Source organism: Columba livia, chromosome 20 (genome assembly GCF_036013475.1).
Source record: "Columba livia isolate bColLiv1 breed racing homer chromosome 20, bColLiv1.pat.W.v2, whole genome shotgun sequence".
Lineage (NCBI taxonomy): Eukaryota > Metazoa > Chordata > Aves > Columbiformes > Columbidae > Columba > Columba livia.
Window position 1 is genome coordinate 10,727,397 of NC_088621.1, and position 6,497 is coordinate 10,733,893.

Here is a 6,497-nt window from a genome sequence, read left to right on the forward strand (position 1 = left end):
GGCAGGACTTGTGCCAGTTTATTGTGCAAGAGTGATTAATGTCTCCTCTTTCAGTGTAAGGAGCTGGAATTTGGAGAGAGGGTCTGGTCCGTTGCTGTGTAGCTGGCTCCCGTCTTGGGCAGCAGCCTGTTACGCGCTTTGTTTTGGCTGAATGTTCATGTGAATGTTGATACTAAACTTCAAATTACTTAAGAGCAGCAGCTTTATCTCTTACAAATATTGCCAACTCCTCTACCTTTGATTAAGTCTCTTTCCTTTCGGAGCAGAACCCGCTGGGTGCTCCCCACATCTCTCTGAACGTGGCCTGTGTGCTGTGGCTGGGGTTTAATAAAGGCAAAACCAAATCCTGCTTAGTGAGGGTGGCAGGTAAATGCAAAACCAGCGAGGAGGAACCTGTTAACATAAAATATCTTCGTGGTATTTGTCCTGCCCGTGTTTGGATAGTTTGGAAGGATAATGTCTTCTAACCATTGTTGCCTGTGGTCACCGTGCGATCCTGTGCCAGGAGAGAAATATCTGAATCATTCCTGTTCTGCCAGTGTCTTTATGGCTTTTGGATTCCTCACCACCATGTCCTGATGGTGTTCAAAATAAAATGCCCTTGCCCTGGGATGTCAAGAAGAGGAGAGAGAGAAAATAAAAGGAGGTTGGGGAAGCTTTGGGTTGGCAGCAGTGTGCGAGCGTTCTGGGCTCTGCCGTGCCCGTCCTGTCCTGCGCTGCTGCAGAGGGGCTGGCAGGGGCTCTGGGAGGAGGAGAGACCCAAAGTCAGTCCTGCTCTGCCGCACTTGGGTTTTGTCGGCTGTCCCTGTAGAACAAGCCAGTGAGGAGTTGCTTTGGGTTTTTTCCCCTGATCTGCTTCTTTCCAGAAGACTCCAAGAGCCTTCCTTGATCAGAAAGGAACAGTTATTTGATACTAATTCTTTCAGTCGTGCAATGTGCTTTGTCCTGGTGAACAGCATGCAGGGGTAATACACACCTGAACAGCAAGTGTTGTGTGGAAGGTGGCTGGTGAGACTTTTAACTGAGCTGGGCAGGCAACTCCAGTCCCCGGCTTTGATTAAAACCTGTCAGCCTTGGCTCTTGCTGGTCAAACAGCTGCTCGGGCTTTCACAGCCGCTGCGGCCAGGGCCTCCCCGGCTGTTCACCGTTACTGTTTTCCAGGAGGGTGTTAAAACTGTCCCCCGTGGTCCCTGCTGGCTGGTGACAGGGGTGGGTGTCCCACCGAGTCCTTTGTCCGGGCTGGACACTAGATGGCAATGCTGCCCTCGTCGTGCTTGGCCAAAGGTGAGCACTTAAGGGCACCGTTTCTGATGGGCTTTAAATCTGGATATTGATCTTTTCCTCTGCAAATCATTTTGCTAAATTCCTTTGAGACACGGTTGCTTCTTCCCTACAAGGAGCAGAGAACTTTGTGCATCCTGGCTGTTGTGATAAGATAGGTCTGAAGAGAAGAGAGAAAGAGAAGCTCCAGGGAGACCTTATTGTGGCCTTTCTGGACTTAAAAGGGGCTCATAAGAAAGATGGGGACAGACTTTTGAGCAGGACCTGTTGTGACAGGACAAGGGGTGATGGTTTAAACTAAAGGAGGGAGATTCAGGCCAGACATGAGGAAGAAATTGTTGCCCTGAGGGTGGTGAGAGCCTGGCCCAGGTTGGCCAGAGAGGTGGTGGCTGAACCATCCCTGGAGACATCCCAGGCCAGGCTGGACGGGGCTCTGAGCAACCTGAGCTGGTGAAGATGTCCCTGCTCATGGCAGGGGGGGCACTGGGGGAGCTGGGAAGGCCCTTCAACCCAAACTATTCTAAGAATCTGTTTTATGACAGAAAGGTGGCCGAGCTTTTCCACAGGAGGCAGCCGTGCCCCTCACAGAGCTCCTCCTGCTCTGCCGCGCTGGTGTTTCTCTGCCAGCCCTTGGGTGCCGTGGGCGGCTGGATCTGCACATGGAAACTTGGCGCATCCCCGGCCCATCGCTGACCTGCGGAGGCAGGACCCGCAGCTCTCCACATTCCATGAGCGAAACCACTGCGGAGGGCATCGCGCCTGCTAAATCCGAAACGCAGAAATATTTGAGTGGGTTGGTCCCCGGGCACGGCGAGGAGCTGCTGGAGCCTCTGCAGATGTGCCCATCAGCTGCGGGCAGCGAGCTCTGCGGGGACGGCCACTGCCGGCCCTGCGCTGCCACCCAGCCAGCTGTGACTGCTGTCTGACCTTGGCGCTGGCTCCAGGTCGGTGGCCACTTTCCTGCTGCCTGAGGGACTTCCCATGGTTCACTAGAGCTTGCTGGAGTGTATTTTTTTCCATTTTTTCTTTACCAAATAACAGCTTTTTTTTTTTTTTTTTTAGGAAGAAATACAAACTTGCAGCCTCTGGGTGAAATCAAAGATGTGTTTGGATCTGGACTTGGCATTAAAACAGAAATACAAGTCCTTGAGCAAAACAGACAAAATCTCTATAGAGTGGCACTTTCTCCTTGTTAATCAGGCAGCCTGGGCCTTTGAGAAGTTTGCTACTGGAACTTTTATTTTTGGCCAAAATGACTCTTCCCTCTGCCCATTAAATAGTTTGACAAACATCCTCAGCACAATGCCTGGAGAAACTGCTCCAAAGGCTGGTTCCAGCTCACAAGTGCTCTCGTGTTTCCCGTTGGTGTTTACCACACGTCGACCTGCAGCTCCTGCGCCTTGCTGAGCAAGCTCAGCTGGAGCATTATCTGATGTCAGAGGCTGTTGCACCAGCATGGGTGCTTAACCCAGACCTGCGATGTCGGGAGCCCTTGGCCCATTGATTCAGCTCCTTGGTCTGTGATGCGAAGATGAAGCCTCGGTGCAGTGTGAACCACCCACCGTGTGTCACCCGTGGGTGCGGGCAGTGCCACCCGCTCAGTGCTGTCCCCTCGGGTGGCAGCAGATGCAGAGCCTGGGAGCGTATTGGTGGGTGGTGACGCCCCCACCATGTTGGGTGCTCAGGCATGTGGGCTGCGGGGGTGGCCGGAAACCAGGATGCGTGGGACAGCAGACCTGCACATGCGGTGACATCCCGGGCACCTGGGAACGTGTCAGCAGGGACGGGGCTGCTGGGAAGTGTCCAGGTTTGGGCTGAGCTCAGCCCTGGTCACAGGTCTCCTCTCCCCAGCACGGCGTGTTGGGGTGGGGGATGCAGCTGCCGCCCCTCAAAACCCTCATGTCGTGTGTGGGCTGGTCCCAGCAGCCCAGCACCCTCCGCTGTGGCCAGGAACAGCCACCCGCCCTGTCCCCGCTGCTGGTGGCAGCGCCCGGTGCAGCCCAGGTCACCGCGGGCATGGACCAAGGACCCTGGCGGTGCTGGAGCCCCCCTCTGCCAGACACCCTGTGGCGGGACAGCCCAGGATGGAGACAGGGGACTCGCACCTTTATATTTCAGCGTCTGGCTCTGAAAGTCAGCAGAGTGGAAACCTCTCGGTGCTGCCAGCCCTGGCCAAGCCCAGCCGGGCACCGACCGCGCAGCTCCGGCGTGTTCCGCTCCCCGGCCCCTCGTTTGTGTTGGCACCGGCCAGCAAATGAAGCCAATTTAATTGGCAGTTGTGTTTGTGGCCAGGGTGTTATGAAAAGGTTTTCTGTCTCCCTCTGTAAGTTACCCTGAATATGTTTTCACTCTTAATATAATACTCACTTCATTATTAGCTGAAAGAGGCTCTTTTCAGAGAGCGTTTCTTTTTTTTCTTCCCCTTCTTCCAAAAATATATTAAACAGCCCCTTCATGCAGCGCTGCGCTGAGCGCCGGGGTTGTCTGCTGGAGGGGAAGTGAGAAACCTGACAGTAAATGGGATTTACACAGAAATTCCTTTCTTCCCCGGCGTGCCGGCGCTGGCTGCGGCAGCGCCCCCGGCCGCGGGGGACGCACGGGGTGCCATTTGGGGTACGCTCACCCCCCCCTGCAGTGTGGACACTAAGGGGCCCCCTGGCCCCCCAGCAGAGCGGGGGCTCCTCTGGGACACCCCGGGCTGGGGTTCCTGGCGCAAACATGTCCGGCAGAGTCGGGTCCGGCCACAGGGACCCCGCGGGCGCTGCGCCAGCTGCTCCGCTCGTGCAGGCGCTCGGTGGCAAAGGCGTTTCCAGCATCTGCGAGGGTTTGGGAGCTTGTTCTCTGTTGGGTGGGCTGGGGCCATGGGGTGCAGCTGAGCTCTCATGTTGTCACCTGGCTGTGCTTCTCGGCTTTGCAAAATTCAGAAGGTTTTGTCTCCAGCTTTGGGAAGAACCCTGGGGCTGGTGTCACACACAGAGCACCCAGCCTGGAATTGGCTCTGCTTCCGCTCGCCTGAGCTCCTCCAAGGGCACCCACAGCCCCGCGGGCTCATTTTTTGGCAGTTTGACACATTTAGGTGGTTTTGCGTGGCTGCAGCTCCCGAGCTACGTAAGGGTGTGGGGCAGCAGTGAGTGGCCGTGCAGCCCCTGGTGTCCTCAGCCGGGACATCCCGTGGCTGGTCAGGCTGGAGCTGCCCTTGAGCTTGTGCCCTCCCCACCGCCCCCTTGCCGGAGCTGCTGCCTTTGGGGGTCACAGCGGGGGAGACTGGTGGGGCGGGGGCAGAAGGGATCCTGTGCTGGCACTTGGTGATGGAGTGGGAGGGAAGAGTGACCGTGGTGGCCACCTGGCCACCAGCAGCCATGGGGCAACTGTTTCAGACCTGGCCACCATCCTTCTGGGGGCTTTTCCTGGGGGGAGCCTGGGCAGCCATTTTCCCCCAGCCCCTCAAAGCCCTGGGGCAGGGGGACAAGGTGGCACCTGGGTCTGGCCACCGAGTCCCCGCCGTCCCCTCCCCCTCCAGTGCCCACAGCGGGTCTGGGACACACATCCCAAACCTCTGCGCACGTGGAGGTGACAGTGTGACAATGTCCTTGGTTGAGCGAGGGCCTGGGCATTGTCTGCAGGGTCCATGGTCATGAGTGAACTGGAATTGATGCTGTAAGGTGAACCCTAAAGTATTGGAGGGCTCAGAATAAGGATTTGCTCCAAGGAGAAGCAGCGGCAATGTCGATGTCTCTGCTGCCATCGTGTCCCAGTGCTTGTCCCAGGCCCGGCCTTCTGGCAAGGACCCTGTTTTGTGGGGAAAGCGGTGCTGGGCTCCCTCAGTCCCGTCTCCATCCCTCCAGGAGCTGCCGTGCAAGCCCGGAGGAGCCCGGAGCGTGTTTTGCTGTTTCCTGAAAGCAGCACGAACATGAACCCCCTCGGCAGGGCGGGCGCCAGCGGGGGGGACGCCTTCCCCTGCTCCGCTGCCACCGCTCCTGCGAAAGGCATTAGAGCTGGTGCCGGGCGCTGATGAGTATTCAAGACCTGGCCCTAATTAGGAACAATTAGCAGTTGTTTCAGCGAACCTATGTCTGTTTGCTGTGGCTCCTGGGGCTGAGCACTGCCTGACGGCTGACACAAGTGTCCCCATCTGCAGTGGGGACCGCGGCCAAGGGCCCTCCCTGTGGGTGATGCGGCTCTCAGTTAAAGGTGCTCTTGGGGGGAAAATGGGCTTGTGCAAGACTAAGCATCCCCAGCCCTCAACTGGCCCCACTCGTCCCTCTCTGGTGTGGTGACCGTCCCCACCGCGGATGCCAGCAGGTCCCTTATTCATGGCTTGCTCCAGTCAGAGAGACCACGGCAATGCTGCTGGAACTGGACCCGGCTGATGCCGCGCCGGCCGCTCGGCACCTTCCTCCTCCCGAGTGCCCGTTTCGGCTCTGCCATGTGGAGAGATGCCACACCAGATGCTGCTTTGAGTCAGCCAGATGTTGAGGACGAGTCCCTTAGCTGGGGAGGACAGCAGTGGGACAAAGCGTGTTGTGCAGCATCCCTTTCGGGGAGCTCATACCATACCCCGGTTATCGACCTGTGCCATGGTCTGTGGGGCAGCCCCCCAGCCCCCTGAACGGCTGTTCTCTACCGCGGGCAGGGGCTGCCAAGGCATCTCCAGCCCTGTCAGGGAAGCGGGAGCGCTCTGATGTTCCTGGGCTTTTGTTTTCCAGCTCTTGGGAAAAGGTAAATCAGAATAGAGCTGTTTCACCCCCTGTTCCCACGCACACCTCACGCCCACCCTGCCTTTCCCTCTGGAAGCACATCCTTCTGCAGAAGGTCAGATGGGAGCCGTGCTGGGCAGACTGGTGGGGGCTCTGGAGAAGGTAGTAGAGAAGGCTGTAGAGGGATGTGGGTAAATGGAGACCCTGAATTGACTCTAAAATGGGACTGGAAGCTGAGGGAGGGCTCCTGCCCTGGCCAGGGAATGAGAAGTGCTGGATCTGCTGCCCAGTGTGCTGGGGAAAGGGCGATTCCCAGCTCTGCTCCGCAGAAGGGCTGTGGGGTGAGATGCCGGCACCTCCCTGGCTCGTGTGTGCTGGGGATGCCGCCTGCTAGCAGGGACAGTCCAGCCCTGGAGGTCACCAGGGTGGAGCTGATGTACCTGCAGAGGAGCCAGGCCCGGAGCAGCCTGGGGAGGGTGGACGGGAAACTGCAGAGGCTCCAGCAGCACCGAGACTTCG